The sequence below is a fragment of the Fundulus heteroclitus genome, chromosome 10 (genome assembly GCF_011125445.2).
Source record: "Fundulus heteroclitus isolate FHET01 chromosome 10, MU-UCD_Fhet_4.1, whole genome shotgun sequence".
Taxonomy (NCBI): Eukaryota; Metazoa; Chordata; class Actinopteri; order Cyprinodontiformes; family Fundulidae; genus Fundulus; species Fundulus heteroclitus.
In genome coordinates, this window is record NC_046370.1 from 19830111 (window position 1) to 19843335 (window position 13225).

The 13225-nt window shown below is 46.4% G+C and overlaps 1 protein-coding gene across 1 annotated transcript in view; it reads left to right on the forward strand.

The window, feature by feature from the left end:
- The window catches only part of LOC110366533 (gastrula zinc finger protein XlCGF57.1), a 77406-nt gene that overhangs the window by 34831 nt on the left and 29350 nt on the right, over window positions 1-13225 (forward strand). The window lies entirely within an intron of this gene.

Genomic DNA, 13225 nt, shown 5'->3' on the forward strand with positions numbered 1-13225 from the left:
TGCTTCTGAAAATGTTTTTTGATAATCCAATTTAGTTAATCAACCAGGACACCCAGCTGTTATGTGGAAATACTGCCATCATGTCTTTGTTAATAGTGTGAAAAAGGCCTGATCCATCTCTCATTTCTCTCCATTTCTCTTCCAAGCACTCAGACTTGATTATAATTTTTCTATAGTGTATTCCCTACCGTTCTGCAAAAGGGCTGCCACTTAGGTCAATAAGTGCGCTCAAGGGAAAACATCCGCTGAGAGTCTGCATGGCTCGCAGTGTATGCATGGTATTACCAAGTGTGCCCAAGCCTTCAGTGTGTTTTCTAAGCTAAGTCGTTGCTCCTCTGCTTTCAGTTCAGTCACCCAGATAAACTCACACTCCCGCCAGCAGAGAAAGAGTGCAGTTGAAACATAATTTTACATGCTTTGGTAAACATATCTGCGTTTAGGAGGTTCACGTTATGCAGCCACTGTGGACGGTCGCATGTCTCTTAGCTCTGGGTAGGCCTCAGCGGTGATAACTTTATATTAACAGCCACATTGCTCCAGAGATAAAATGTATATTTAAATCAACATGGACATTCACTCTCTACTTGGACTTGACCAACTGCAGCCACAGTCCCATTTTTTCTGGGGAGTTTTTCTCCCGCTTGCTCAAGGCATTGTACTGACTTGTGGGGAACATGGCGACTGACCAAGATATGCCAACATTGAAATCCTTGATGAATGCTATCCCTGAATAGAAAGAAGAGCTTACTGGTCACATAACCGAAAGACAGATGATATTCAACAATGGCTGACAAAGACTGAACTGTCATTATCAATGCTGGCAGAACAGCTGAAGGAAATGGAGACAAGGATCAGAGCTAACAAAGATAACCTCTCTGAAGCCCTCATAGGTAAAATGGAGAAGGAGATAGCCTTTCTAAAGCAGAAATGGATGACTTGGAAAACCAGAGCAGAATATCAAATGTTGAAAATGTAAACATCCCAGAAATGGCCGAAGGTGACGATGTGTTTGGCATGTGGAGCGACGCATCCCGCGGCTCCTCGGGGACGAACACTTTCCAGCCCCTGTCACCATCGAGAGAGCACACCGCCTTGGACAAGAGTCGGAGTGAGTCAGCCCCATTCTCGTGAAGTTTCTCAACTTCACAGACAAGGTGCTCTGTTTGGACAGAGATAAGGGGGCTGTCCATCTGGATAATCATCGGATCTCATTTTTCCCAGATTACACCATTGAGGTACAGAGCAAAATGATTGCTTTCAACAAGGGGAATTAAAAACCGGGGAAGAAAAATTGCCAGCTGCTACCCTGCTAAACTGAGGATCCGACACGAAGCAGGATTTAGCGCTTTTCATCACTATCTTCCTGTCCACTGTTTGGTTGAGGGATATGCGATTTTCTATATACAAGGCAAGTCCATGCTGTGACCTTAAATGGTTAACCACTTTTACATAAGACGGCGCAAAATTATTAAGACCGTGCCTTCACTGTCATAATTCTGTAATTTTAAGTTTTGTCAATTGTACATATATGTAATACAGCTCTTTTTTTTTTTTTTGGAGCATTATCATATTTTTCAAATCGTTCTCCGCTGAGGGTGCCAAAAACTGAACAGGAATGGAATTTAGACCATCCTGTGTTTTTTGTTTTCAGGGGCTTAAAGAGTGGGTTTTCTTCATTGTTTCTTTTTTCGTGGGGATAAGACTATCAATAATAACATTGATATTGTAAGAGTTAGAAGCTGTAAACATTTGTTAAAGCAGGAGATCTTATTTTTTTCAAGTAACTATTTAGTATTCCAGTTATTATAGTTAGTATTTGCATCTTATGTTGTTACATAATGATCAGAGTTTTATTTTTTCATAATATTTAAAATGGACAGGACTGTTAAACTGCATTTCGTTAATGTGTGAGGGATTAACTCTGTCAAAATACCTCTAAAATCGGTGGTGTGGTGAGCTCAACCATATTCTCTATCATTCAAAATTAAGAGATAATTTGGAAATTAAAGGTATTACATAAAAAAGATAACATTAAGAGCTCTTTAATTGTGTATTTAAATTGATTGTTTTCTTTTTATTAAACTGCATGTTTTGACTGATTGTTTTTCTTTCTTAAAAAGATCAAGCATTCATGTATTAAATTAGTGAAATGATGATTATTTTAGTGCAGTCCAAGTGTCAGACAGGCTAAGGAGAAAAAAGTTTGTGGAAAAAGGAAGTAGCGCTTGGAAGGAGACTGCAGCTGCTGGCTACAGGAAATCTGCCGAGAAGAAAAGAGGAAGTGGAATCAGACAGTTTGGTTCAATGACCTGCTGCCTGGGGTCGGAGAAAGAGGAGCGAAAACTTTTGACTCGGCCAGATATCTGCTTAGGGTGAAAAGTTTATGAGGTGATAAGGTACTGGGTGCAAGTGTTCGGTGGAGACAGGGGGAGGTTGAGGTTTGCAACCTCCCAACGGCTCTCTCAGCACATAAAAGAAGGGTGATTTGGGTACTCGTGGCTCAGATTCTCATCTCAGAAGACATGCAGCGCGGAGCAGAAGAGAAGAAGACCCAAGACGGAAGGACGATCGTGGAGCCAAAGGAAGAACACGGCGCCCGTGTCTCTGAGAACTGCCGAGACTGAGTCAGATTATCTATTTTTCGTGTTTTTCCACAATTCGGGGCCAACGATCTGCAAATCCTGTCAAGAAGAACTGCTGTGGTTTGACCTGGTCGATGAGCTGAACCTAGATGCCCCGAAGATGCGAGTTGCACCTGCTAGATGTCAGTTCTGCAGTTAAACCACCCTCTCGAGCCAAGGAGAAGCACCTCAGGCACGGACATCAAGGCAGAGACTCGTGGTGTGAGTCTTTGTGAGTGGGGCATCAACGGGACGTCAGGTTTGCCATCAAGAGAAGGCGCGTTGTTCGGTCGAACAGCTCTTCATCCAGCAATCAAAGCCACTATGAGTTTCCATCATAGGTTCGGGTCAGTTGCTCCTCTAAAGTCAAACTCCTCTCCTGAACGTATTAGTAAGCAGCCTTAGATAAGAGATAGGAAGTTGATTAAATATTAAATTGTAATCTGTTAAATTGCTTAATGCTGTTTCTAATCCCCTGCAAAAGCATACTAATTAAAGAAGCATATAAAATTTTATTAGAAGTTGTGGACATTCAATTTGTGAGTCAACATTTTCTTGGTTCTTCTATGATTGTAAAATAGTCATGGTGCGTGGTTCTAGAAGTATTTTGGAGGTCTTAAAAGGTTGCCTTTAGCCCAAACTATAAAACAACACCCTTAGGGACTTTTGAGTCTTTAAAAAATACTGATCGTGTAACAAGTGCTGATTTATAGGAGTAGGAGCCACCGTTAACTAGGGCGGTGGTCGGGGTACAGGTGGCTTCGGGCTACTAGGTTGCCTGACCTGTCCACTGAAGAAGGGTGTGGCCCTAGGACGAAGGTGGTTAGCCGGTCAGTCGTATCCTACTCATCTAGCTGAAAAGGTCTCACAGGAATTCTAAACAGGGTAATACTCGTTAGATTCAGAGGTCCTTAGAACCCCAGCTAGTTTGAGCTTTAACCCAAAATAGGAAGGATGTGGGGGAAGTGGGGTTTTAGTTCAAAGCCGAAGATCTGACATGGCGCCCAACGTGGGGCCCTGAGAGAGGGAGACCCCAAAAAGTAGTGGTAGGGAGTAGAAAGGCTGCTTCATAGACCACAACCTGTAACAATCTGAAGTTGAGTAGGATTGTTAGTGGCTGGCTCCGGCCGTCAGTCACAACCCTCGCAGTAACTACCGTCGGCGTAGGTGAGGGATGAGCTTTATTGAGGGTAACTGACCTGACCCATATAGTAAAGCTAGTAGCCAGTGGTCTGCACTCATCCCTGCTCCGAGGATCCAGGAGAGGCTTTGGGGCGGCAGACAACTCGAGACGACAAAGACAAAGGATGGCTGAGGCCATTGAAAATTGTGAGTCCCAGTTCTCGGATGACCTCTCTGGGCAAGAGGTACCGAGGAGAGATCCAGGGGAATCCCAAGGACTGACAGATGCAACTCCCCGAAAATTCAAAGTAAGCTATAACACTGAATTTTTATTTCATGGAAGAGGCTATGACAGTTGGACTGTGTCAATGAAGAAGTTATTCCTCGGCCGCCATGCTGGCGCTGAGGAGACAGCGAGAACGATGATGGAATATAGTTGTAAACAGAAAGGTTACTATGAAGTGCCTCAGTTGTATCATAGGCTCAGACTGACGGTGTTGGTGGATCCGGGACCGACCCACAACTGTGAAGAGACCCAGCGTTGGCTGAAGTGGCTTGCCGACGTCCTGGAAAAGTGGGAAGGGAAGGTAATATCCCTGTACAGCCCGTCTGTCGAATATGATCCACTGATAAAAATGGTGTCCAGAGTTCTGGGGGTAAATGGTTATTTGATTGATGAAAGCACCAGAGCAGCACCCCAGAAAGCCCAGTATAAGACAGAGTTGGAGAGGTTGAGCCTGTTCAGAGAGATGAATGAAAAGAGAAAAAATGAAGACACCGAGTCTGAAGTCGGCGAGGCCCCCCTTTCATCGCGGCAAGGCTCTCCTTCACCGGACCCATTGCATGGAGAAGAGGAGGTAACCGTGATTTCTGATGACGAAAAAGGAGCAGGGCTTGTTAATGTTAAAATGTCCGGGAAAGATTTGATGAGACGTGCGGGAGAACAGCTCGACAGCATCGACAATAGGTTAGATAACATCAACGCTCAGCTGAAGGAAAACCCAAACCACACAGAAGGTTGTTTAGGGGAGGATTTGCTGAAAATCATGAGCTCTTCAAGACCATCTGTGAGCCATGACTTCCATCCCCAGATGAGTAGTACCACGAGGCGGGCTTCGCTGCCTGCGAGAGGGCGCGTTTCGGGGACCATCCCGAAATTCCGAGAAGTGGATTCCCAACAAGATTCAGAGGAACAGTCGCAGTCCTCGGAAGAAGAAATTAGCAAACCAGGAAGAAATAAAAAAGCTTCAAAAAAGTCCAGGACGAAGAGAATGAAAAGGGGGTTGGACCCCATCCCGATTTCAGCTCAACGCACCCCATACCCCCACGGTGTCACATATTACAGGCTTGTTGCGGAGCCATGGGACCTGGAGGGAGATGCATTATTGGTGATCACCTCGTATGGATACAAGCTGTATGATCGCAACTTCAGGAGGCAGCTGAAGGAGCGGGCTGGCCAGGAGTATCAACATATGGTGAGAGAGAAGCGGAGAGAAAGCAGACAGCCAGGGGACATCATGATCACATACGGTGCAGAACTCCCTTACTGGTTAGTAATCCACATTCCATTCAGAGCCTGTTCCGAAGGAGAAGATCTGGAACGATATCAAGAACAACTGATGGACCTTTTGGGGGCTGGGGTTACTGCAGCGAACAATGAGCGCTGTAGGAGGATTGTGGTGAGTGTGAGCGGGGTCCGAACCAAGCATATGAGTTGGACAGATGCTGAAAATGTGACCGTGGTGGGTATAACCACCACAGCTAGGACAATTAGCCCAGATGCGCCCTTGAGAGAGGTAATTGTCACCATCCCTCCAGCCCTGCACATGAGTAAGAAGAAAGATGGGCTAACAATGTTGTCAAAAATGAGCGGGAACAAACCAGCAAATGCCTTCCACTCGGGAGTGACGACTATCATACCAACTGGTCTTCTCCAGGGCCGGCGGCCGGAGAAGCAGAGTGAGGAGTCGAATGAGGATGATCCTCCTCCGATCACTGAGGAGGACCTGAAAGCAGCAGCAGTGAGGACGGCGGTGAGGAAAGGTACCCGAGCCATGGCCTATAGCGCTTCAGCCGATAGTAAGGGAAAAGTGACAAAAATCAACCTCCGGCCGATTAAGTCACCAGAAGCAGCCCGGGACCTAACGCCAAGACCAGCCAAGATGACAGCACTAAACGAGGGGGAACCTAAGGATGTCGCCCGAGGAGATCGACAGCGCACTCAGTGAGGACGACGAACCCAAGCTTCCCAGCGGGTCGGAGGACGACGACCGGGACAGCGACAGCATCACTTCGGTTCCTGCACCTCTGGCGTCGGGACACAAGGCCTTGAGGATCGGTCATCGCAAGGGGCAGAAGAAAGAAGTGGAGGTTTTCGACATCTACCAAGCATCCAAAAGGATCGCAAGGGACCTAACATGGAGTCCTGTGCAAACGAAGGATGGGAGACGGGCGTTCATCCCTGATGTCGGACAGAGGCAGTATACCATCCCTGTGGTGTGGCGTGACCGGCAGGACGACGAGCTTGAACTTAAGGTAAAAGCTACTGTTTGTGAGTGGGCAAATGTTTTAATGATGCCGTCTTATCCCACCTTAGCTGCTTATCAAAATTTAACCCACAAGTTTCGGCCCGCCTATGTGGGGATAGCTCATGATGTGATGCTCAGGAGAATGAAAAAAGCAGTTTATAACTATTCCAAGGAGCTAGTACATAAAGTTGAGGCTGTTTCGGAGGGAGAGGATAATGTAGCTCCTGGGTTGTTATCCTCACAAAACCCTATTTCGACTCATAGCGATTCAGCACCTGCAGCTCCTACGGTTAACTCAGAGAATATGGGATATCAGGAGCTGAAAAAGATAAGGATGATGGTTCCCCAAAAAGATCCGAGTGAGTCTATTGATGCTTATCTTAAAAGAGCTTGGCCGATGGTCGAATATGCCACAACAAACGAAGAAGCAAGAAAAATGTGGCTGGGACAGACTACCGGAAACCCCGTTGTGAAGGATGAGTCTGCACGGAGTTACTATGAAAGGCTTGTTGTGGATGAGATAGATGCAGAGGACTCATGCATCGAACGAGCGAAGGATCGGCTGGACCAGGGCCAGACCCTCTCTGCAGTCTGGGCCGACCTCCGACGGGTGGTGGCACCGGCGAGGTATCTAAAAGCCCTGCGGGAGGTGACCCACAACAGACCTGGCCACATCAACTTTAAAAAGATGCCCGTGCGTGACACCACACTGACCCAGATTGAGTATGAGGTGAGATCTTATGACCTGGAACGCAAGTTTTATGACGACAAGCGGCGTAAAGAAGCCGGGTCGGGAACACGAGTCCCAACCAAAACAAACCTGAAGCCTCCGGCTGACCTTCCGCCTCGTTCCACGTTCCAAACAGCTCAGGGGTCAAAAAACAGGAATTCGGGGCGGGCCTTCACATCCCAACAACCAGGTTATAAAACCTATTTGTCTTCTGAAGAGTATCAAAAGCTGACACCAGAACAAAGGAAGGCTCTTTATGAGTCCCGGCGTGCAGGGACTGAAGAGCCAACCAAATGATAACGGACAGGTCGCGGGTCACCCTGGATAATGCCTACTGGGTGGGGGACGAAATCTATACAAAGGTGGATGGGGATCCCTACCTGGTGGACACGGGGGCAGAGGTGTCGATGACCCGCAAAAACCTAGTCACCACGGGACACCTGCAGGTCCAGTTGGCTAACGGGACCATTGAGGAGATGCAGTATGGGACCTGGAAAGGGATAGTTTGGGTAAAAGGTCCATACAATTTAATCACAGTAACAGATTTAAAAAGACTAAACCACCCAACGAAAAATCGACGTTCAGTGGGTCGCAGGCTGAAGAAGTTAAAATCCAGGTTAGTAAAGATTGGCTCCACATCAGAGAAACCAGCTGCTAGTGAATGGTATAAACCTGTAAATGTGCCAGAGGTGACAGAGCAAAAGTTGAAAGAGAGCAACTTCTCCCCTGACGGGAAAGAGAAGCTGCGACAGATCATCACTGCAGCTAATGTAGCCAGATTCAAGAATGATTGCGGGGATCTGGGAACTAAGTTTGTTCACCTCATAGAAGGGGGGGTTCACCCCCCTGTTCGGCAGTATCCCTTAAATCCAGGTGCTGTAGAAGAGATGGACAAAATTGTGAAAGAACTGAAAGCCTTAGAAATCATCAGAGAAGAGCTCAACCCCATCACAAACAGCCCTATTCAAGCAGTGAAGAAACCGGAATCGGCTGGAGGCGGCTGGCGGCCGGTGATAAACTTCAAGGCCCTTAACCGCAGGACAGTGGCTAACAGAGCCAGCCTGATTAATCCACAGGGAGCCCTGAAGACACTGAGGGTTAAAAAGTTTAAATCTTGCATTGACCTCGCAAATGGATTCTTTTCTCTCCGAATTGCAAAACAGTCACAGGGTAAAACGGCTTTCACCCATAAAGGCAAGAGCTACGTGTGGCAAAGGCTGCCGCAGGGGTATAAAAACTCCCCCAACGTGTTTCAGTCAGCGGTCATGGAAGTTCTGAGTGACCTAGAGGCGACGGTGTATATTGACGATGTATTTATCGCAGACGACACGGAAGAAGAACATCTGGAGAGGCTGCAGAAAGTAGTCGAAAGAATCACTGCAGCGGGCCTGAAGCTGAACTTGAAGAAATGTCAGTTCGGGCAATTCCAGGTAAATTATCTGGGGTTTCAAGTATCGGCTGACCTGGGGCTTTCTGAGGGGTACAGGGAGAAGCTAGATCGGATCAGAGCCCCGAGATCCGAGAATGACTTGCAAAAAATCCTGGGTCTGTGTAATTATGTCCGTGATCACGTTCCTAATTATCAAAAGTACGCCAAGCCACTGTATGCCTGCCTGAGAAAACAAGAGGGAGAGAAAGAAGAAAGGACTGGAAAACAATGGACATGGACAGCATCGAATCAACACGACCTCGATCAGCTGAAGAAAGCAATTCAACAAGCCGTACGGCTTGAGCCGAGAAGCCTAACGTCCAGGTTGGTGGCAGAAATCAGCTGTGAGGGTGAAGATGCCATGATCAAAGTGAGTAATGAAATGGGGGGGTTGGTGACCATTTGGAGTTATACATTGTCATCGGTTGAAAAGAAATACCCCCAAGAAGAAAAAGAGTTGGCAGTACTGGCCAGGTATTGGAGCGTGTTAAAAGACCTGGCGCAAGGACAGCCTCTCAAAGTGATCACACAAAGTCAGGTACATAAGTACCTGAGGAAAGGAACAATTGAAAGTACCAAGGCTACGAACACAAGATGGGGCAGGTGGGAAGACATCCTGCTCGACCCTGACCTCGAGATCGGACCAGCACAGCCAGCCTGCAGGAAGAAGCTATCAACACACGAGCAAGAGGAGCCTCCGGAGTGGGTGCTGTACACGGATGGTTCAAGGAAAGGGCCTGACCAAGCTGCTTACTGGGGGTTCATACTGAAGCAACACGACAAGGAAAAATGTCGTCAGAAAGGTAAGACCCCAGGGAGTGCACAGGTGGGTGAAGTGACTGCAGTATTAGAGGGCCTGCTGGAGCTGATAAAGAGGAAGGTGAAAAGGGCTAAAATTGTAACGGACAGTTACTACTGTGCTCAGGCCCTGAAAGAAGATTTATCCATTTGGGAAGAAAATGGTTTTGAAACTGCCAAGGGGAAACAAGTTGCATATCATGACCTGTGGAAGAAGATAGCCGAGTTGAGGCTGGACCTAGATCTCCAGGTGGAGCGTCAGAGAGCTCACACCAGAAATGGAGCGCATTGGCGCGGAAATGATGAAGTGGACCGTGACGTCCAACAGAGAAGAATCGTCTTTGTCGGGATCGAGAAGTGGGACAGGACACCCCGGGGTCGGGTGGTCCCAGCTGTGTACGTGGATGAGGTAGTGCGGAGCGTGCATGAGGCCTTGGGACATGCAGGCGTGCTACCTACCCGTAAGGAATTGGAAGAGCAAGAACTCTGGGTCCCGCTAAAACAGGTCCGTCGCGTGCTGAGGGGCTGTGAAGTATGTGGTCGATACAACGCAGGTCGCCGAGGGCAGCGTACGGATGGCTTAACCATTAAAGCATCGTCCCGTGGGGGGTCAGTTTGCATAGATGTTGTGGGCCCCATGGGGATGACAGGAAAAAGAGGTGAGAAGTACCTTTTAGTGCTGGTAAAGCAGGTTTTAGATTGTAACACTGTGCTGCTGCACAAGAAGGGGATCCAAGGGGTGGAGCAGCTCAAGCCAGTTCTTAGCTAAGGAAAACCAGAGACCGGAGAATGGCCAGTGAATCATGCACCGTGCCACCCTATATCAGACTGGCCACTGTAACAGGGGTGGTTGTCATTAGAAGAACCACTTCAGAGCTCTGGGTAGGAAGAGCTTTGAAGAAATTGAAATGGGTTAAAAAAGGACTCCTGCCAGAAGAAGATGAGAAGTTCTTGTGGCAGAAGCTCAACTACTGCTGCACCGTTTGCCAATCTTCAATCCAGCTTGAAGTCCGCTGGCAAGTGCCGGGGAAAGGAAAAACCCTGAGTCACCATGCCTCAGGCAGAGAGCTCACTCGACTACTGGAACATCAAGTCAACGTCACTGATGCCGAAGTATGTGGGGACTGCCGAGTACGACACCTTCCTAGTGGGATTTTCATCACATGCTGGGACCTGGGTAAAGTTTTCCCTACCTCATGCTGCTGTTCATGGAATGAAGGTAATCTGACGTACTGCACCGCCTGTCAAGAAGAGTTTAAGGGGAGGCGGCTTTTAGAAGTCGGACGTGTCTATGGTGTATAGGCTGCAGTTTATCTCAGATTTTCCATCCATGATGTGGTTGATGACCTATGCTGCCGTGTTCACCTACACCAACGCGGCCTTGGACCCTGACCCGCTGTTCAGTTCCCCCTGGCTGGCTGCCCAGGCCGGAACCTCGGCGTTAAAGGGCCTGTTTTTTTATTTTTTGCTTGCTGCTCAGCTGCGAAGATTTTTATTTTTATTTTTTTTTTCCTGCCAAGATTTTTTCTCTTCAATTTTATAATCATGTAACATTAATTTCCCTAGGGTAAGGTCAATTGTTTTGAGTGGGGAGTCACAATCTTAAGGGTTTGATTCATATGGTTAACTGAAAACTCTGTGATGATGTCCTGGAGATCAGCTGTTTTGACCTGAATGGACTGTTCTGGGGTCCTGCAGGGACCTTGGCTGTCGAATCTGGTTGACCTCAAGAAGGGGGTGTCAAAATACCTCTAAAATCGGTGGTGTGGTGAGCTCAACCATATTCTCTATCATTCAAAATTAAGAGATAATTTGGAAATTAAAGGTATTACATAAAAAAGATAACATTAAGAGCTCTTTAATTGTGTATTTAAATTGATTGTTTTCTTTTTATTAAACTGCATGTTTTGACTGATTGTTTTTCTTTCTTAAAAAGATCAAGCATTCATGTATTAAATTAGTGAAATGATGATTATTTTAGTGCAGTCCAAGTGTCAGACAGGCTAAGGAGAAAAAAGTTTGTGGAAAAAGGAAGTAGCGCTTGGAAGGAGACTGCAGCTGCTGGCTACAGGAAATCTGCCGAGAAGAAAAGAGGAAGTGGAATCAGACAGTTTGGTTCAATGACCTGCTGCCTGGGGTCGGAGAAAGAGGAGCGAAAACTTTTGACTCGGCCAGATATCTGCTTAGGGTGAAAAGTTTATGAGGTGATAAGGTACTGGGTGCAAGTGTTCGGTGGAGACAGGGGGAGGTTGAGGTTTGCAACCTCCCAACGGCTCTCTCAGCACATAAAAGAAGGGTGATTTGGGTACTCGTGGCTCAGATTCTCATCTCAGAAGACATGCAGCGCGGAGCAGAAGAGAAGAAGACCCAAGACGGAAGGACGATCGTGGAGCCAAAGGAAGAACACGGCGCCCGTGTCTCTGAGAACTGCCGAGACTGAGTCAGATTATCTATTTTTCGTGTTTTTCCACAATTCGGGGCCAACGATCTGCAAATCCTGTCAAGAAGAACTGCTGTGGTTTGACCTGGTCGATGAGCTGAACCTAGATGCCCCGAAGATGCGAGTTGCACCTGCTAGATGTCAGTTCTGCAGTTAAACCACCCTCTCGAGCCAAGGAGAAGCACCTCAGGCACGGACATCAAGGCAGAGACTCGTGGTGTGAGTCTTTGTGAGTGGGGCATCAACGGGACGTCAGGTTTGCCATCAAGAGAAGGCGCGTTGTTCGGTCGAACAGCTCTTCATCCAGCAATCAAAGCCACTATGAGTTTCCATCATAGGTTCGGGTCAGTTGCTCCTCTAAAGTCAAACTCCTCTCCTGAACGTATTAGTAAGCAGCCTTAGATAAGAGATAGGAAGTTGATTAAATATTAAATTGTAATCTGTTAAATTGCTTAATGCTGTTTCTAATCCCCTGCAAAAGCATACTAATTAAAGAAGCATATAAAATTTTATTAGAAGTTGTGGACATTCAATTTGTGAGTCAACATTTTCTTGGTTCTTCTATGATTGTAAAATAGTCATGGTGCGTGGTTCTAGAAGTATTTTGGAGGTCTTAAAAGGTTGCCTTTAGCCCAAACTATAAAACAACACCCTTAGGGACTTTTGAGTCTTTAAAAAATACTGATCGTGTAACAAGTGCTGATTTATAGGAGTAGGAGCCACCGTTAACTAGGGCGGTGGTCGGGGTACAGGTGGCTTCGGGCTACTAGGTTGCCTGACCTGTCCACTGAAGAAGGGTGTGGCCCTAGGACGAAGGTGGTTAGCCGGTCAGTCGTATCCTACTCATCTAGCTGAAAAGGTCTCACAGGAATTCTAAACAGGGTAATACTCGTTAGATTCAGAGGTCCTTAGAACCCCAGCTAGTTTGAGCTTTAACCCAAAATAGGAAGGATGTGGGGGAAGTGGGGTTTTAGTTCAAAGCCGAAGATCTGACAAAATAAAAGAAGTACTAGCAACAAAACACAGATATTGCTTTTGTCCAAGTGATACATCTCACAGACATTAAACATTGAAAATTATGTAGGGACTGGATTGGCCATGTTTTTTATTCTTCATTTACATCCAAAGTTAGAGGTGTAGCCTTGCTTGTTAATAAAAACCTCCGAATTATATACAGATCGGACAGATTTAATTTGCTAGATTGTGTAATAAATACAAATAGGATTGTACTTGTGTCCCTATATGGTCCAAATTTAGACGATCTGCAATTTTTTAATTATTTGATTCAAAAGCTGGCAACATTTGAAGCTCTGTGTATTTTGAGTGCCGATTACAAACTAGTTCTAAGCCCATCAATGGATTGCTCTTCTTCTAAAATTGTTGCACTAACCAAGTCTGCAATGGCTCTAACTTGAGGCATGAGAAAATTAGGTTTGGGGGATATTTGGCTCTTACACAGTTCAACCAACAAAGAGAATGTTCATACCTATTCAGGAGTTTACATGTTTTTGACTTTACAGAGGCTTCTGTCACAAATTAAAACTTGTTCCTATTTAG